Below are 19363 nucleotides of genomic sequence, written 5' to 3'. Positions count from 1 at the left end.
AAAGTGTCTTTAATGTTTTAATGGTTTGATCTATTATTATTATTATTACTATTATTATTATTATTAAAGTCCAAATAGAAGCTATTTGCTGTATTATTATGTAAGGTAAGGGTAGAATCCCCCCCACCACCTCAATTGCTGTTAGTCTAAAATAATTTTTTTGTTTTTTTTAACGTTTATTTATTTTTGAGAGACAGAGAGAGAGAGAGAGAGAGAGACCGACCGAGTACAACTGGGTGAGGAGGGGAGAGCAGAGAAAGAGGGAGACACAGAATCCGAAGCAGGCTCCAGGCTCCGAGCTGTCAGCACAGAGCCCAATGTGGGGCTCGAACTCACGAACCGTGAGATCATGAGCTGAACCAAAGTCAGACATTTAACCAACTGAGCCATCCAGGCATGCCAGTCCAAAATAATTTTTAAAATAACCCTCTTTTGGGGGCGCCTGGGTGGCTCAGTCCGTTAAGTGACCGACTCTTGGTTTCAGCTCAGGTCATGATCTCATAGTTCATGAGTTCCGGCCCTGAGTCGGGCTCTGTGCTGACAGTGCAGAGCCTGCTGGGGATTCTCTCTCCCTCTCTCTCTGCCCCTCCTGAATTCTCTCTCTCTCTCCCTCTCTCCCTCTCTCCCTCTCTCTTTCTCTCTCTCTCTCTCTCTCTCTCAAAATAAATAAACTTTAAAAAGTAAAAATAACAATAACCCTCTTCTCCCGATGACAGTACTTGGTGACCTGTTAAATTAGTCTGTGGATTGTTGTCTTCTGAGCTACCTAATTTAACCTATTAAAATAATTGTACATCCTTTCAAGAAGAACTTGAAACAAAAAAATAATAAAATAACTACATCTGTGCCCTAATAGCACCCAATTTTAAATATTGTAATGTTCCAATATGTTTTACATAGAGATCTGTTCCCTCCATTCTTACTCGCGTTGTACAAAATTGCCTTTGAAATTCTACCTGTTTGTGTTGCCCAATGAATTTTATAATCTTTTTGTAAAAGTTTGAAAGAGAATCACGTTCAGATTTGCGCTAAGCTTGTAAATTCACTTGACCTTTCCACATGCACATTATTCAACCTTTACCTCAGGTGCAGGGTCTGTCTCTCCCTATTCAAGTCTTCTCTTGGAAAAAAAGAAAAAAGGCAGTTTTCTTCACATAGAAAATGCTATATTCTGGTTTGACTTCTAGAACACGGGGTTCCTCACGCCTCAAAACTATAAAAGACACCCTCCCCCGCCCCAGTAAAACCCTCTGGACTGCGAACTCTGGGGGAGAGTGTTCTTGATACCTTTCCTAAATCCCTCCTCAATGCATTTATTCATTAAAGTAGTATTTATTTCAAATGCCTGCTGTGTGCCAGGCCCAGGTTCTGTGCAGTAGGTATACAGCAGGAAGCCACACGGTTTTCTTACAATTATCTCAAAATAAAACATTTAATTAAAAAAAACACAATTATGTCAAAATAAAAAGTTTAATTAAAAAAAAAAAATTCTCTCTTCTCAGGAAGCTCATATTCCAGTGGGGAGAGAGGAAGGGAAACAAGTAAGCAATTAGGCATATGTCATATCAGATGGTGTGAAACGCTGTGGGGAAAATGGAAACACAGGGGGGTGGGGGGCGCGGGGCTTTGGAAAGTGGGCCTGGGGACCGCTGTCTGTCCAGGGTGTTTCCGAGCAGAAACTGAAGGAGGTACTTTAGAGTTTCTACTTTTGATTCTGTCAAACCGAGGAACTTCTCCATTTTTTCTTTTCCCCAGAAAATTACCTATTCCGGGTGCCTGAGTGGCTAGGTGGGTTAAGCGCCTGGTTTGGTCCGGCTCTTGATCGCGGCTCAGGGCATGGTCTCGTGGTTCGTGAGTTCGAGCCCCGCATCAGGCTCCGTGCTGACAGTGGAGCCTGCTTGGGATTCTCTCTCTCTCTCTGCCTGTCCCCTGTTCGTGCTCTCTCTCTTTCTTTCAAAACAAAACAAAACAAAACAAAACAAAACAAAACACACAAAAAAACTTTTAAAAAAAGAAAATTACCTATTTCGTTGGAGTTTTCAGATTTGTCAGCAACTTCATGTAAGATCCTTTTATATTTTTCTTTTTAAGATCTGTTTGGTATGCCCACCATTTTCACCTTGTGTTCTTGTGTTTGTTTCTTTTTCTTCTTCGTGATGTTTATCCATTGTATTTTTCAGACCTCACTTTTACAAAAAGAACCAACTCAAGGACACATGCATCAATGGGACTGTTTTCCATTTTCCTGTTCTTTTTGGCTTTTTTCCTGATCGCTTCCTTATTTTTGTTTGGGGTTTTGTTTTTTAATGTTTCTAAATTGTGTGATGAGTGTTTTGTTTAACTTTTTCTGAGTTTAATAGTAAAATCATCTTAAAAGCTAAATAACTTTTTGAGTAAAGCTTTGCACATACACTGTTGGTTTTGGTAGATTTGGTTCTTCCTGTTATTTTCCAAACGAACATTTTATTCTTCATTTTCTCCTTTATCTAAGAGCTATTGTGGAGAATTTTAAATTGTCAATTAACATTTATGTCTACTTTTAGCATATCGTAAACAAAGGATGTGGCCCATATGATGTCTCTGTTTCAAATGTATTGAAGGGGGCACCTGGGTGGCTCGGTCAGTTGAGCGTCTGACTCTTTTTTTTTTTTTTTAATTTTTGTTTTCAACGTTTATTTTTTTTGGGACAGAGAGAGAGCATGAACGGGGGGAGGGGCAGAGAGAGAAGGAGACACAGAATCGGAAACAGGCTCCAGGCTCTGAGCCATCAGCCCAGAGCCTGACGCGGGGCTCGAACTCATGGACCGCGAGATCGTGACCTGGCTGAAGTCGGACGCTTAACCGACTGTGCCACCCAGGCGCCCCGAGCGTCTGACTCTTAATTTTGGCTTAGGTCATGATCCCAGGGTCATGGGATCAAGACCCATATCCAGGCCCCACACTGAGCATGGAGCCTGCTTATGATTTTCTCTCTCTCTCTCTCTCTCTCTCTCTCTCTCTCTCTCTCCCTCTGCCCCTCTCCCCCGCTGTGCTCGCTCTCTCTCTCTCTCTCTCTCTCTCTCAATTAAAAAAATCAAATTTATTGGAATTTTCTTTAAGGTTGAAAATTCTAGTTTGTTGTTTGGGGGGGGGGGGTCGGGTGGCCCTGGGTGGCTCAGTTAGTTGAACCTCCAACTCAAATTTGGCTCAGTCATGATCTCACTGTTCGTGAGTTCCAGCTCCATGATCAGCTATGTGCTGACATTGTGGAACCTGCTTGGGATTCCCTCTCTCTCTCTCTCTCTCTCCCTCTGCCCCTCCCCCACTTGTGCGCGCGCTCTCTCTCTCTTTGTCTTGCTTTCTCTCTCTCTCAATATAAATAAACAGTTTTTAAATTTTTATTTATTTTTGAGAGAGAGAGAGAGTGTGTAAGCAGGAGAGGGGTAGAGAGAGAAGGAGACACAGAATCCGAGGCAGGCTCCAGGCTCTGAGATGTCAGCACAGAGCCTGATGGTGGACCTTGAACTCACAAACTGAGAGATCATGCCCTGAGCCGAAGTCAGGCAATGAACCTACTGAGCCACCCAGGCGCCCCTAAATAAACATTTTTGTAAAAAGCAAAAAGAATTCTTTTTTTTTTTAAGTTTATTTATTTATTTTGAGAGAGAGAGAGAGAGAGAGGTCATAAGCTGGGAGAAGGGCAGAGAGGGAGAGACAGGATCCCAAGCAGGCTCTGTGCTGATAGGGCTGACCTGGGGCTCGATCCCACCAAGCGAGAGATAGTGACCTGAGCTGAAATCAAGAGTCAGACACTCAACCAACCGAGCCACCCAGGTGCCCCGAAAATTCCACTTTTAGAAGTATCTTGTGGATCCTGGAAAATAGGCTGAGTAGCTTGCAGCCCAAGCCAAGAGTCAGTACCTCCAGGAACTGGGGGGAAAGAGTAGTCTGTGAACAAGAAGTAAGCTTAAGGGGAAGTGACTTTGATGCCAAGAGGACAAAGAACGGGCTTTTTTTCAGTAGCAACCAGAGGCCAGGCTCTGGGAAAGGCCCTTTGCATGGATTGTCTCCTTCAGCAGTGAGGTAGGATGCCTCAGAGCAGGAAACTGGGGGGTAAGGAACTTCCTAAAGTTTATTCCCTGCTCAAACTCTTCCCTTGTTTGGCTGAGCGGATTCCCGCCTTTCTTTCAAGACTCCTTTTAAACGTCACCACTTCTAAGAAGTCTTCCCAAAGCCAAGAGCTGGGCTCTCCTGTTCCTGCATAAGTCATCACTAGTCTTACACGTGTCACCCTTGGTTGCCTGGGAGACTCTTGAGGGTGGCCGGCACAGGGTAGATTCTCAGTAAATGTTTGTTGATGAGGCGAAGATTAAAGGCAAAAGGAGACCAAGAGGAGAATTCGTGTCTGAAGATTCGACACAGCCAAGCCATCACCCTGAGGTACCCCTCCCCTGTCCCTGCCAAGCAGGTGATGCCTGGGGGTGTTATAGGTAATCATGCTAACATTAAAAGCTCCTTCCGTTTGCAGAGTGCTTTGCTGTCTACACAGCATTACCTTGCAGGCATCATCTCATCTGACTTTCTTGAGCCTAGGTTGCCCTCAGCCCATTTTCCAGGCAGTGAAGCTTTCAGAGGCAGAGTCTGGCCAAGGTCACACAGCTGGCAAGTTGCCACAGCCAAGAGCTCCTGCGACTCAAGTCGTGGCCGCATTCAAACTTGAACTCAGGTCCCTCCTGATGTGAAAGCAGACACACACACACACACACACACACACACACATACACACACCCCTTGCCGCTTTGGTGAAGACTTTAAATTCGCCTCCTGTCTTGCTTGGCATCATGGCTTCACAATGGAGTCTTTCTTTTCCAGACAACATGTTTAATTAATGCCTTAAAGGAAATTCACGAGCGTGATCCCTGATGCCATATGCTTATTCGTTCATCTTCTCTTAGGAGGGACAGTAGACATTTGCTGAGCTCCTGTCGATGAACACAGCGCCAAGGACTCGGCGAGTCCTGGACACCGTGACCGCACGTAGGCCGGGAGGACGCCTTGGAAGGGCCTTCAGGGCAGCTCTGCCCACGACCCACCCACCACCCCCAGGCCTGCCTCCTCCTCCCCGCGCCTAGCAGTTACCACCCTACCACCGGGCACCCTCTTGATTTCCCTTCATAAAAAGCCCCATTCTCCTTGTGCACAATACACTTTCACAATAGATAGTCTATTCAGCCCGGAGCCCAAACCAGCAGCAACCAAAAGGCTGGTTCCTCTTTACCATTAGGTCTTCGAACGTTCCCAAGGGAGGAGACCTAATTGCGTCCTGCAGAATTAACTTCCTGTTTGCTTGCCTGTCGCTTCTAGGGACTGGAAGCCCCTTGAGGGTCTGGCCTGGGTCTTTTCACTGTCGCCTAAGGAGAGGAGATCCTCATTGCTTAAAATAACATAATCAGGGGGGCCTGGGTGGCTCAGTCGGTTCAACGTCGACTTGGGCTCGGGTCACGATTCCACGATCTCACAGTTTGTGAGTTCGAGCCCCCTATCAGGCTCTGCCCTGACAGCGCAGAGCCTGCTTCTGATCTTCTGTCTCCCTCTCTCTCTGCCCTCCCCCCCAAAAAAACATTAAAAAGATAAGATTATTATCAGCATAGAAATTCGGCAAACAGACTAAGAGTCAAAGAAGAAAATAAAAATCACCTATAATTCCCACAGACAGAAATAACTCTCGAAAGTTGTTTGTGTTTCCTTCCCAGCATTTTATATGTGTTTTTGGGGATAAATCTATATGTATATGCAAAATTGTACAAAAATATAATTCTGATGCCTACGCAATTTTGTATCTCACGCAGATTACAAACATTTCCCATGTCATTAAATATTCTTCAAAAACATGGTTTTTAATAGCCAAAAAGTACTACATCAAATGTGCATGCCATAGGCTCTTCACACATTTCCTCATTGTCGAATACTTAGGTTACTTCCTTCCTTCTCCTTATTTTTTTGTCTGCAATTTTTGCCAACATAAATAATACTTTGATAAACACCCTTAACGTCCATTTTTGTCCACCTCGCTGATTCTTTTTTTTTTTTTTTTTTTTAAGTTCACTTATTTCTTTTTAAGTAATCTATATCCAACATGGGGCTCAAACTCCAATCACATGACTTGAGTTTGGCTCTTCTGACTGAGCCAGTCAGGCATCCCCCACCCTGCTGATTCTCTCAGATTTCTAGACACCAGTGTGCGGTTTTGTTTTGTTTTGTTTTGTTTTGTTTTGTTTTGTTTTGTTTTATTTTTTTTTTTTTTAATTTTTTTTTTTCAACATTTATTTATTTTTGGGACAGAGAGAGACAGAGCATGAACGGGGGCGGGGCAGAGAGAGAGGGAGACACAGAATCGGAAACAGGCTCCAGGCTCTGAGCCATCAGCCCAGAGCCCGACGCGGGGCTCGAACTCACGGACCGCGAGATCGTGACCTGGCTGAAGTCGGACGCTTAACCGACTGCGCCACCCAGGCGCCCCTGTTTTGTTTTGTTTTAAGTAGGCTCCACACCCAGCATGGAGCCCAACTCAGGGCTTGAACTCACAGCCCTGAGATTGAGACCTGAGCAGAGATCAAGAGCCAGATGCTTAACATGACTAAGACACCCATGCACCCATTTCTCTGATTTCTAGCATGAAAGTTACTGATTTAAAGTAGCTTTGAAACTTGTCTATTTTCCAGGCTGTGTACTGATTAGCCCTCCCATAGCCATACGTGTCGTCATTGTGGCTTTTATGTATTTGTGTTTAACTGTTTGGTGAAGCTGGGCAGTTTCCTGTTTATGGTCGATGGCCTTTGTTTCTTTGGGCATATTTTTATTCTTATATTTTTGCAAGTAAGGCCAGTGAAGTTATGGATCCAAGTGGTGATGGGAATTAACTCACGCAGATGTGCGCCATCGGTCACAAGGAAGGGGTCAGAGGAGCTGGATTATTCGATGGCACCCTGTCATTCCTCCTGGGAAAATAATTTGCAAATGTCAGATGTTTGCCCCCACCTGTCCACACAGACTTTTGCTTTTCTTTGGGTTTGCCCTGCAAACCCTGGTGATTCCTAAATTATTACTATACTTCTGAGGACCGTGAGTGGGTGCCCATTTTCTGTGGGACGTCAGTCCCTAGCCTCGTTCTCAGTGACCCTCCACCCGTTCTGGGTCTCCCGGCATCCAGCCCGTCCGTCCACCTCCGCTCTCCGCAGTCCCTTTTAATTCAACCCTGGGGTCCTACGCCTTCCATTGGCAGGATTCCAGTCGGGAGGTTTGATACTAAAAATCCAGATGTTGAACACTGCAAAGGCACTGATATATGTTTTAAATGTCTGTTCTGTCAAGGAAAGAAACATTTTAATATTCACCTGCTAATCTCCAAGCTGTTACTCTGGCGAACACATCAATCGAGACACTGAAGAGCTGTGTTTCATCCCTTTTCTCAGCTTACAAGCTTCCTCAGATTTTCAGAGATGGGCATGAACATTCTGGAAGGCCTGTGGCATGAATGCATCCTCCCTCGGGGAAATCACGAGGATTAGTAAACCTTATAATAACAAACCTTCCTTCCCATTTCAGCTCTAAGCAGGCAACCATGGCATGCCCAGGAGAGGCCTCCGTTTACTGAGTCTGCCTCACAACTGCTGATTTCTTCCTCTCTCATGGGAATCTGGCGTTCCTTCCTCGGTTGGGGAAGTAGAGGGGACTTGGCTGAACAGTCTTGGCAGCTGTCTGACTGTGTATCTAGGCCCTTGCTGGTAGCTCCTGACATTCACATAAGCTTTACAACTTATGAACTACAGCGCCACGGGTCCCGTCTCACATATTACCTGCTTTCGTGCCTCCCAACTACCCCCAGACGTGGACCCTAATGAAATGAAAAAGGTGTCAGAGAAGGAAGTGGGTCACCTGCCCAGACCGGTTCTCACCGGCAATCTGTGAGTGAAACAGGTATCAGGGAGATAGGTGGAGAGCACAGTTACTCTAAAGAAAAGGAGAAAACAGACTTGCTGGAAAGAAATCCTAACTAGAAACTCTGATTCAGTCGCTCCATAGCCGTGACCTTGGGAAGTTTTGTGGGTTTTTTGTAACATTTCTGTGCGTCAGGCTCCTCGTATGCAAAGGATGACCAGAATACGACATCTACCTGGCGTAAAGGTGACTGTAGAAATCTGTTTATCATAGTAGGTTCATAAAAGTGGAAACATCCTACAGTGCAACAATTAATTTGTTTAAACAAATTAAGATACATGCATATATGTATATACGGAATGGCATCATTCATTAGCAGTGACCCTGTTTCTAAACAGGGAGAGATATTTGTGGCCTATCACTGGGTAGATATCGTTGTAGGGGCGCCCGGGGGGCTCAGTCAGTTGGGCGTCCGACTTTGGCTCAGGTCATGATCTCAAGGCTCGTGGGTTCAAGCCCCGCATTGGGCTCTGTGCTGACAGCTCAGAGCCTAGAGCCTGCTTCCGATGATTCTGTGTCCCTTGCTTGCTCTGCTCCCTCCCCTACTCGTGTGCTGTCTCTCTCTCTCTCTCAAGAATAAAACATTAAAGAAAATTTAAAAAAAAAGTGGTTGTAATTCAGTCGGTATAGGGTTATGCCATTTTTGTTAATTTTGTAAAAATAACATATTTACATGTGTAATCATTCATCTGTTTAACAAGATTGACTTTGGAGTTTTATTATGATGTGCATTTACATGTGGATATGTGGGTATAAAACACCCAAGAATACACACCAAAATATAATGTCTCTACAGGGGGTTCTTTCTCAGTTTGGCTCAGCTGATTTTCAAATTCTTTCACAATGAACTTGTGTCACAGAGAAATAATAGAAGTATAAAATGTTTACAATGCAGGAACTGGAACGTCGGTGTCTGCCTCCAACCGGGGGGCGTTTTCCTGGTGCCAAGTTCATCTGCAGGTTGCTGGGGGAATGAGGAACCCAAGCAAAGGCCTGAGAGGTTTTAAGAGATTTCATTCGGGCTCTGGAGGAGTCGATAATCTCTTTCTCTCCCTCTCCCCCCCTCAGTGTGAACTTCTGTGTCTACTTCTCTTCGCTGAGCAAACACAGCCAGGTGTCTGCTCAGAGGCGCCCTCCTGGATTTTATGAGGCCTCCCTCTTCTAATTCTTGTTTGTTCTTCAGGCAGGCCACAACGCCACGGAGCAGGCCAGGCCTCTGCAACTGCAGTCTTCCCATTTCCAGGATGTGAAATTCCCGAGACATCCAGGATGTCCTGGCCGTCCTGAGCAGGCTTTAGGCGTTCCCCAGTGTCCCAGTGAACCCACTGGGACACAGGGCATCTTTGAAGGAACGCTTCCTCCACAGAGAGCCCATCACGTTTCCGACACGGTGAGTCATTTTGGTTTCGGCCCAGAACGTAGAGTCATTCCCAGGTTGTAGGGGCACCTCCCTGGCAGTCACTCCCCGATTTATAATAATAACGAGTAAAAGTCACCAGGTATCGGCACTTATGCACCAGACGCTAGGCATGGGCTCAGTTAAGCCTCACAACAACCCTGGGGGTCAGGTGTTTTCATCCCCATGTTACAGATGGGAAACTTACATCAACTTGCCCAGGATATGCAGCCAGTGAGCCTCCCCCCGCCCTTCAGACACGACCCCGTCTCTGCACCGCGCAAGACTCCTTGACCCCATTTTATAAGTGAGGAAACCGAGTCTAAGTTATTCACTGAGACTGTCGTTCACCCAAGTTCTTGAAGTTAGCCAGTGGGAGAAGCTAAAATTTGAACATCTCGCTGATAGGGCCCCGCGGCCTGACTTGTGCCCTGACACAGTCCCCACTCGCCCCTCCCTGACTTGTGTGCCCTGACCTTCCTCACTCCCCACTCCCCCACTGTACTCCACACTGCAGCAAATACTTGTGGCTATTCCAAGAATCTGTGAGAATGTGCTCTCTTGCCCTGGGGCCTTTGGACAGGCTGTACCTTCCCATGCGTTTGCCTGGCACAGGCCTACTTTTAGATGTCACCTCCCGCAGGAAGCCATCCCTGATCACCCCGGTTCCAAGAACGCTCTGTGGTGCCTCCTTGGTTCATTCATGGCATTGCGGTCGCCGGCCTCCTGGCTTCTTCCCCTCCCCTGCGGGTCTACAAAGCCTGAGCGAGGGCCACGTGTGCTGGCGGCCGGGTCCTCAGCATCCAGCACAGGGGCGGGCACAGAGTAGGGACTCAGTAAGCATTTGTTAAATGAATGTTGGATTATCAGAGCTGCGTTTTGCTTTGTTTGGAGGACACAGCTGAGGTGCGCTGAGGGGGGAGTATATACATAATGACAGCAATGTGGCTTCCCTTCTATCCCATTTAGAGGGCTTAGTGGGCGAGTGCGCTGGGGTCATCCGGGGCTCAGTGCCCTGATGTGAAAACCATGGTGTCCCCCTGGCTGAAGCAGTCTCCGGCTCCTGTCTTCTCACTCCCAGCCAGAAACAAACCACGTTCTGAGCGACTGGAGTCACTGCTCACAACACCGGGAGCCGGTTTAGGGTGGGGCGAGGGGCAGTGGCCTTGGGGCTCCAGTCTCTAAAGGCCCGGGCCTCTGGGCTGGGGGGAGGGGTGAAGAGTGGCAGGTCCCGTCCCCGGGAGGCTGCAGCCACTGGGGGAGAGACAATGGGGCTCAGCATCTGCTCCCCGCTGGGAGAAGGGACCCTCCAGTGAAAAGCCAGGGAGAGCAGGGAAGTGTGGGAGGAATTGATGAGGAGAAGGGGTGGAGCCAAGGAGAAGCAGCCGGGAGGAAGGAAGAGAAGGGGAAGGAAGAGAAGAGGGAGGGGTGAGGATTCAGGCTTTCCTTCCTCTCGATGACCCGGTCCCGGGCTGCAGCCCGCTCCGGCATTGTTTCCTGCGGAAACCCTGGGGGCCCACGGAGACCTCACGTTTCTCCCCAGCCCCTTGGCGGCAGCCCCCGTCCGTGGGTCAGGCACCCAGCAGGTGCTCAACGCTTACTTGGGAAAATGAGAAATGTGGCCAACTTTGCTCAGGGAACTTTTCCCTTGCCTTCTCCCCACTTCTCCGGAGAAGCTGAGGGCAGAGCAGGTCTTGGGAGCACGCCCAGGCGCCCCATGAATAATTGACCCTTCCTGGCGGCTCTGCCCGGCTCAGTCCGAGGACTCCAGACCGGCCCAGCGTCGGAGTCGAGAAGCGGCTCCGAGTGGCGGGCGTTCGGGAGGTTGGAAGCCGAAGGTCCGGCCTGCCCGGGGAGCGGGGTCTGGGGGGGGGGGGGGGACGGGGGGAGGCCAGGCGGTGGCAAAGCCCGCGGCCCCGCGGGGAGGCGCCTGGGGCCCGACCCCCCGCGCCGCGAACGGCCACGCCTCGGCGCCCCCCAGCCTCGCTCCCGGGGTGGGGGTGGGGGGCGCGGCCCAGGCCCCGGGATCGGAGAGCCCTCGGGGGCGGAGGCGCGGGGCGGGGGGGGGGGGGGGCGATCCCAGCGCCTCCTCCGAGCCCCTTCCCACCCCGGCCCCGGCGCTCGCAGCCCGCGCCGCTCCCTCGAGTCTGGCCGTCCAGGGCTCTGCAAACAGCTGTTTAAAGGCTCTTTTACAGTTCAGTGCTCTGCGGGGATGTTTGTTCCAAGCCCATCTGCCTACTTTAAAAATATATAAGTAAAGAACACACCCAGCCTTCCACCCCTGGCTGGGGAGGGGCGGACTCGGCGGCCCCCGCCCGCACTTCGGAAGGAGCCGGCACCCAGCCGCCGCCGCCGCCGCGGTCCCCGCCCCCGCCGACCCTCCTCTCGGGAGGACGCCCCGGGCTTCCCAGGGGGGAGGGGGCGCGCAGCCCCCGGGCCCCCTTTGTGCGGGGCAGGGCCGGGCCCCCCATTTCCATGCGAGGTTCAGACGCTCCCCCTCTCCCCCGCTTCAGTTAATCTTTGTTCCCCTTTTCTGCTGAGAGGAGAAAAAAAAAAGAGAGAGAGAGAGAGAGAAAGAAAAGGAGGAAAAAAGGCGTGACTTGATTTTCAAACGAAACTCCCACAGCAAACAAAACCCTTTTAGAGAAATAAGAAAGGAGGAAGAAGGAAGAAAAGAGGGAAGAAAAAAAAAGGAGAAAGAAAACCCTCCAGGCTTTCAATTTGAGTGGGAGAGTTGAACCGAAAGAAAGAGAAAGAAAGGAAGAAAAATCCTCTCTGCGGTAGAAAGAGAAAAGAAAACTTGGGCTGACAGGAGGGGGGTGCTGGAGGGGGGGGTGGAAGGAAGTGAGAAAACAAAAGAGAGATAAAAGGGCTGCTTTTCTGTCTCTCTTCCTCTGCGAGCTGGGTTAGGAGGAGCTGTTTTGCATCCCTTCACGTCAGCCCTGCCTCATTCCCTTCTTCCAGGGAGGGAGAGAGAGCGAGCGAGCGAGAGAGCGAGCAGGAGGGAGAGAGAGCGAGAGAGGAGAGGGAGAGAGGAGGGGGGGAGAGAGAGGGAGAGAGAGAGAGAGAGGGGGAGAGAAAGAGAGGAGCCGGAGGGAGGGCGGCAGGAGCAGGCGGCGGGCGCGCGTGGAGGCGGGCGGCGGGCGCGCAGCAGCAGCCCGGGCGGTGGGCAGCCAGGAGCCCCCGGCCCGGCCCCGGCCCCGGCCCCGGCCCGCCGAGGGCCCCCAGCGCAGGAGCCGCGCCCGGACCAGGGTGAGTGTCCCGCGCGGCCCCCCGGCCCCCGGCCCCGCAGCCCCGGGCGGCGCGCCGGCGGGGGCGCGGGGGGCGCGGGGGTGGGTCGAGGCGGCGGCGGCCGACCCGCCCCCCGCCTCTCCCCGGGGACGGCCGCGCGCAGGCCCGCGCCGCGCTGCAAACATGTCGTCTTTTCCTTTCACTTCCACATTCCCTCATGCCGGGGAGCTGGAGGGAGAGAGGGAGAGCCGGGGAAAGAGGGAGAGATGGCGTCTGGGGGGGGGGGGAGGGGGAAGGGAGGGAGGGAGCGAGCGAAAGAGGGCGAGAGCGAGGAGAGCGCGCGAATGAGAGAGAGAGAGAGGGAGAGAGAGAAGCAGAAATGAAAGGAAAGCGCCGCGGTGGCGGCGGCGGCGGCAGCGGAGCGGGAGGCCGGGGAGGCGGCGGCGGCGGCGGCGGCGGCTCCTGGGCCCGCACGTGGGTGTCCCGGCGCCCCGCGCGCTCCCCCCGCACCCGGCCCGGGACTCAAAGTTTCACCCCCTCGCCGCGCCGCGCCGCCCCGCCCCTGCGGCTGCCCACAAACTTTATTCTCCGGTGCGGGGGGGGGGGGTTAGGGGGACGGTTACGGCGCGTCCCCGCCGTCCCGGGAGGGGGGGTGGCGGTGGCGGGGGAGGGCCGAGCGGACTGAGGGGGGGGGGGCTGGGGGTGCCTCCCGAGGGCAGCCGGCGGCCGCACGTCGTGCGCTGCGGGACCCCAGCCTGGCCGGCGTCGGGGCGCCCCGGGCCGGGGACCTGTTGAAGGTGCTCGCCGGCTGGCGGGGTCCCCACGGCCTGTCCCTAGCCTCCCTAGTCTCAGTTCCCCTTCCTCGTTGCCCACTCGCCGTCTCCTCGCGGTCATTTTCCTAATTGGACGGAGCTGTGGGGTGTGATCGCCGGCGTCAGACGGGGGGGGGGGGGGGGGGGGGGCTGAGGCTGCCGGGTGGGCGCGGGGACCCGGGTACCGACGGGGCAGCCCCTGCAGGCGCGCAGATCCCACAGACCCGGCCCTAGTGCCACCGCCCCCCTAACTGCGGACTTGCTAACTAGTGCGTATCGGGTTTTTTTTTTCCAACTTGCCTTTTAAGATGACTTTTATGGTCGCAGCAACTGCTTCCCTCCAGTCTGAGCTGTACTTTGGGAAGATTTAAGAGGCCAGGGCGGTGCTTGCGTGGGTTTTAACTAACCCGAAACGGTCCTTAATGTATCTGTCTCTCAGCTCTGCGTTGGTTGGGGCGAAGGCAGAGCCGTAGCCGGGGTGCGTTTTCCCTGGGACACTGCGAGGTGCCCGTCCTTCCCCGTCGGAGCGGTCTAGTGAATGGCCATCCTGGTGGCCCACCTTCGGGCTGCCGGGCCGAGCGCCTAACTGCTAAGGGCACTCTGAACGCCTTTATTTCTGGGCAAAATGGAAACTCCTAGCCGGTGTCGACCTGGAGGGGACGGTAGCCGAGTCCCGTGGGTGCCTGGGAGAGTCACAAAAAATTCCCCCACAGGTGTGCAAAGCAGGACTTTGCACCCTTGGGGGTCACCCAGCCAACTTTGAAGCTACTCATGGAGTCCTGCCTTTGTACACGTGTAAGCAAAACCAGTCAAAGTTCATTTCTGCCAAGTAGAGGGCCCCTGGGCCTGCATCCCTGTTGTGCTCTTATCAGGGGCCTTTAAAAGACCTGGCGGAGGTCACGATCTCGCGGTCCGGGAGTTCGAGCCCCGCGTCGGGCTCTGGGCTGATGGCTCAGAGCCTGGAGCCTGTTTCCGATTCTGTGTCTCCCTCTCTCTCTGCCCCTACCCCGTTCATGCTCTGTCTCTCTCTGTCCCAAAAATAAATAAACATTGAAAAAAAAAATTTAAAAAAAAAAAAAAAAAAAAGACCTGGCGGGTCTGGTGGGAGAAGGGAAGAAAACCACCCCTAATTGCCATCAGACATTAGAACATGTATTTTTAGTGTTTGCGATCAAGCCATGGGCCTGTCTGGTTTTGATTTTTGAGACCTAGCATGACTGTATGTTTCTTGTTTGTTTTAAGTGAATATTGCTTTGTAGGGCTTTCTTGGTGGTTTTGTCAACCGGCCCATGGGCCACATGTCACCCTGTGCCAAGCACCTGTTTGAGCCCTAACTGGTCACCTATAGTTCCAGCTGCATTAGTGCTCCAGAACCCTGCAGGACCTAGCTTCCTCACATGAGGGCAGTGGGAGAGAGCAGCTCTCGTTTGAGTAGGGGGGTGTTGGACATTTGGGTCACATTTTCTTTCCTCCAGGCTCGCCTGGAGGGAGACGCAGTGAGTTGAAGTGAGAACAGATGCTCACTCTTCCCTGGGCAGATTCTAGGTGAGTCCTTGTCCTGTGGGGTGCGGCCAGCAGGCCGTTTGTTCTGCACTTGGGTCACCTCCATCCCGACCAGGCATTTCCTACCGGGGAGACTTATTTCAGGCTCGCTGTCTAGAGACCAGGAGACAGACAAGGTCTGGGATGGTTTCCGAGTGGACAGAAGGGAGACTAATGGGACCACCAGAGGTTTTGCACGACTTCTATTTTAGGTTTGCCTTGCGGCCCGGAGATATTTCCATCTGAGTTTGCTCAAGTTTGAAGGTAGAAGGGAGGAAGTAAACAAAGGAGGAGTCAAGTGTATCCCGGAGGATGCTCCCCACAGGCTCCCCACTGGGCTTGCTCCCCCACCAGGTCCCAGGGCAGGGGCTCCTGTTGCTGACTGAAGGAATCTCTGCATCTGCTGAGTCTCGTGTTTTAATGACGGTTGGTCTCAACCCTTAGACTTCAAAGCCGGAAGACACTGTAGAGATGGCCTAAAAGAAACTGAGGCATGAGAAAAGCTCCATGCCTGGGGCTGTGCTCTAAGTGGCAATGCCAGTACCTGAACCAGAACTTTCAGAGTCCATTTTCGGTGCTTTTAAACACAAGGCCTTGGCCTCTGTTCTCGCTGGGGATCCCGAATCAGGCTCTGTCCAGAGAGTGTGGCTCCGAGGCCATGAAACCGTGGGCGGATGCTCCCTGCATGAGACGGGTAAACAGGGCACTTTATTGTCCAGCTCTGTTACACACATACTATTCCAGAGGCTTTGACGGGCCAGTGTGACTACTCAGGGACACCAGGAACAAAGTCTGCCAGCTCAGTGAGGCAAGCGGTTTAGTTCTCGGGATGTTCCCAAGTCACGCTCGGCACTTTTTGATCCGGAATGCTTCCTTCGTGCCCTGTTCTTGTGTGTGATTTATTTAGGATTGGTCCGCCGAGAGGAACGGGGGTGTAAGGAAGAGCCAGAGACCTGAACCGATGTCTCTTCGTGGGTTAGCTCTCCTACTAGAATGTCAGCTCATGAGGGTAGGAGGTCTGTGTTCGTGGCTAAGCCCCTGTGCTCCGAACAGGGCCTGGCACACGGTGGGCCCTCGATAATCCTTGGTGAATAAGTGGACGGGGCATTAGGAAAAAGACCTCCCTCCCAGTAGGAACCCACGAGTGACACACAGAGGTGGGGACAGGGAGGTGATTGATGGGACCTGCAGAGTTTTGCAGTGACTCATGGCTTCAAACAAGCTCCAGACAGGTAAGGCAGGAGCAGCTGGGATGAGTCGATCCTGCATAGGTGGAGCCACTGGGTGGAGACTGTGCAGAACAATAGAGACATCTTGAACTGGACTGGATCGCGGGAGAATAATAATAATCAGGGTATCTTGGGCCGGGCTTGTCTACATGCTTTGTGTATATCGTGTCCCTGAGTCCTTGCAGGTGCTGGTACTAAATCGTTATTCCCGTTTGGCAGATGGGGAAACTAGAGCCCAGAGGAGTTGAATAACTTGCCCAGGGGCACAGAGCTGACACCCGAACCCAGGCTGACTGACTTCAGATTTTGCCTCCCTGCAGTGAACAATGAGGTCAGGGATCCCTGCCCACACCAAGGAGCTGAGCATTCAGAGCTTTGGGGTTCCTCGAAAGGATGGCAGCAGAAACACTGAAAAAGAAATTGTTGGTCTGCAGTGGAGCGAGGCTGGTCAGGGAGCCTGCCCTCTGCTTCCCTTTGCCGGGACCCACACCGCGCTCGAAGACCATTCACCCAACGCAGACTCGAAGGGATGCTTCTTTAGGAGGCCTCCCTGTCCCCCGAGCAGAGTGGCTAGCACCAGGTCGGGACTATTTTGCACTTGATAAAGATTTAGGAGACTTTTTCTTTTCTTAAGCATGCTTTTCGACTTCAATTTTGGCTGGCATGTATTTGAAACCGGCGGGGATTTTAAAGCTAGAAGTGTCGCTGTTGGCCTTGAGGGCTCCAGAAAGTGTTTCCCACACGTGTAAACCCTCCCTTCCTGATCCAGGATGCTGGTCCAGGCTCTTCCAGACCACAACAGCTACCCTTTCATTGACGGTGTGATTTACCAGCCTCTGTGCTGGGCCCGACCTCATGGAGCTTGTAGTCTCCCTGGGAGACAGACACTGAACTAATAATTACACAAATACTCTTTAATTACAGTTGTTATAAACGCTTCAAAGGGAAAAGTACAGAGGCCATGGGAGCTGATAATCAGGGAGGATGAGGGAAGGGAGGCTTTCCTGAAGAAAGGGCATTTAAACAGCCACAGGAAAAAGGTGGGTGAAGAGGCCTTAGCCAGGGTGGGATAGTCCCTTAACCTTGATGTAAACCCCGGGCCCTGCACCCGCAGCACCAGCATCGTCTGCCCGGCCCGCCCAGGAGCTTGTTAGCAATGCATAATCTCCGGCCCTCAGCAGACCTGCCGAATCTGCATTCTAACACGACTCACCTGCGTGGTAAAGTCTGAGAAATGCCAAAGGAATCAAAGTTCTGAACGAGGAGGGTGGGGGGGATTCTCGGCTTGGCTGTGAATGAGTTGGATGACCACGGGAGAGTCACTTCTCTGGTTAATGAGGGAATTAGATCATCTCGCAAAGTTCCTTCTGGCTTCTGTCATCTCTGACTTTTGCTGGTGTGTGCTGTTTCCAAGCTTATTAAGAGTGAGGGCCTGGGCGTCCACAGCATCCACCTCTGCGGTGCCTCTGGTGGGCCACCACCCCCCCCCCCCACCAGCAGGCGCTAGTCCGTGTGGTGGTCTGACTTCCCGTAAATGCTGCAGAGCGGCCGGACCCGGCAGAGCTTTGGGGAAGGATCAGAATAATTCGCAAAGAGCGTGTGGGGCTTTGTTGCACGCAGAGAGATTGTCTTAAGGTGACCCAGGGAGGATTTGGCCTGAATCGAGAGAAAAACTGTACAAGGGTCAGAAGGGCTTTGGGGAAGAAAGGTATACCATTTCTGCCAAAAGCGGAACCTAAAACGAGGGAGTTGCTCAATAGTTCCTTGCCTGTGAACATAATACTTTAAGAATGGCCACGGAGTGTTGTGCCTGAGATCCTCACGTCAGTGTGGAGAGGACCAGAGGGCCAAGGCCCGTGGTGCTTGAGCCTTGCAGTCTGGGGAGGGTGGGGGAGGGAGGGCTTCGCTTGTGCACGTGCAGCTGTGCAGAGTGTTGTGTGGACGTGTGCGTGCTTTGCTGGGGAGAACATCCAGAGCTTTTGCCGGCCTCAAAGGGACCTGCGACTTCCCCGAACTAGGGGCAAATGCCTTTCTTAGCTCATTGCACCCAACTCTCTTCCTACACAGCACTTACTATGGACCAGGCACCATCCTAAGCACTTTCCATATATCCGCTCATTTAGGATGAATAGCTTTCTGGAGGTCATGTATCAGAACCAGGCCTGGCTCACAAAGCCTAACTTCCCAGCAGGGCAGGTGGGACTAGGGGAGAGCACTTTTAGGAGAATGGAAATTGAGATGACAAAGGTCCCTAGGTTACAAGCAAGTGTCTCCCAGGGGCGCCTGGGTGGCTCAGTCAGTGGAGCGCCCGTGACTCTTGGTTTCAACTCGGGTCATGATCTCGCGGTTCATGAGTTCAAGCCCCGCGACGGGCTCTGCGATGACGGCGTGGAGCCTACTTGGGATTCTCTCTCTCTCCCTCGCTCTCTGTCCCTCCCCCACTTTCTCTCTGTCTCCCTCAAAAAAAAATTAAAAACAAAAAACCAGGTGTCTCCCAATTGCTCGTGCGTAAGACAGACAAGTTTTTCCCCAGGTTGCCAGGCTAGCCCACGAGAGTCTGTGTCACTATTGGGCCTAAGTCATTTTGTTTGCTTAGAAAAAAGAATTAGGAAACAAGACAGCCGCAGCACTGCAAGCTAAATGGAAGATTCTAGATTCGGCCAGAAGATGCTTAAAGAAGTGCACTGTCGAATAAGGGGTGGGGTGGTAGCAGGAGATTGGGACAGATTTTGAAAGGGGGATTAAAGGATATTAGAAGCCAAAGCAGGGCCAAAAATGTATGTCGAATCGGCAGCTTCCAAAGGTAAAATGGACTGGTTCTCATTACTTACTAATTAATGCGTGTAGCTCACAGACCTGACCCTTCCCCCATCCCTAATGCCTTACCCCCAAGTACAGAGGACTTGTGTTTTCTCTTTAATTCATTTCTGTGCTATTTGAATTTTTATCAGTGTGTATGATCTTTATAATTTATATACTTATAAATGGAGGGAAGGACTGTTAGAAGTGGGTTGACCTCTAGGGGGGTTTTAATTCTGTCTTCTCTAACCGTCATCCTAAAGGCGTCTGTGATATTAAATATATATGCTCTATTGTGTGTATATTTTGGGAATACTGAGAGAGGTGTTGGAAGCGGGAGGATTTTCAGTAAAGTCAGAAGCTGAGACCAGGGAATC

At 51.6% G+C, this 19363-nt stretch overlaps 1 protein-coding gene and 1 long non-coding RNA gene across 4 annotated transcripts in view; one reads left to right on the top strand and one right to left on the bottom strand.

The window, feature by feature from the left end:
* Window positions 1–1500: 1500 nt before the first annotated feature.
* On the bottom strand, window positions 1501–8002 carry LOC123584466. The gene is made up of 4 exons (XR_006705448.1): window positions 7374–8002; window positions 6905–6977; window positions 5258–5390; window positions 1501–1950 (listed from the first exon to the last, which is right to left on the bottom strand). It is a non-coding gene; the product is annotated as an uncharacterized LOC123584466 (long non-coding RNA).
* A 2856-nt stretch (window positions 8003–10858) lies between these two features.
* Window positions 10859–19363, top strand: part of ZNF710 (zinc finger protein 710) — a 70488-nt gene continuing 61983 nt past the window's right edge. Inside the window, exon 1 of one of the 3 annotated variants that reach the window (XM_045452344.1) lies at window positions 10859–10959. The gene's annotated coding sequence lies outside the window, so the exon portion shown is untranslated. Of the gene's footprint in view, window positions 10960–11129; window positions 11212–12496; window positions 12626–19363 lie in introns of those variants that run through there. The other 2 variants (XM_045452343.1, XM_045452342.1) reach the window with 2 other exon arrangements.

The sequence above is a fragment of the Leopardus geoffroyi genome, chromosome B3 (genome assembly GCF_018350155.1).
Source record: "Leopardus geoffroyi isolate Oge1 chromosome B3, O.geoffroyi_Oge1_pat1.0, whole genome shotgun sequence".
NCBI classification, from domain to species: domain Eukaryota; kingdom Metazoa; phylum Chordata; class Mammalia; order Carnivora; family Felidae; genus Leopardus; species Leopardus geoffroyi.
This window is presented reverse-complemented; position numbering and strand designations above follow the sequence as displayed.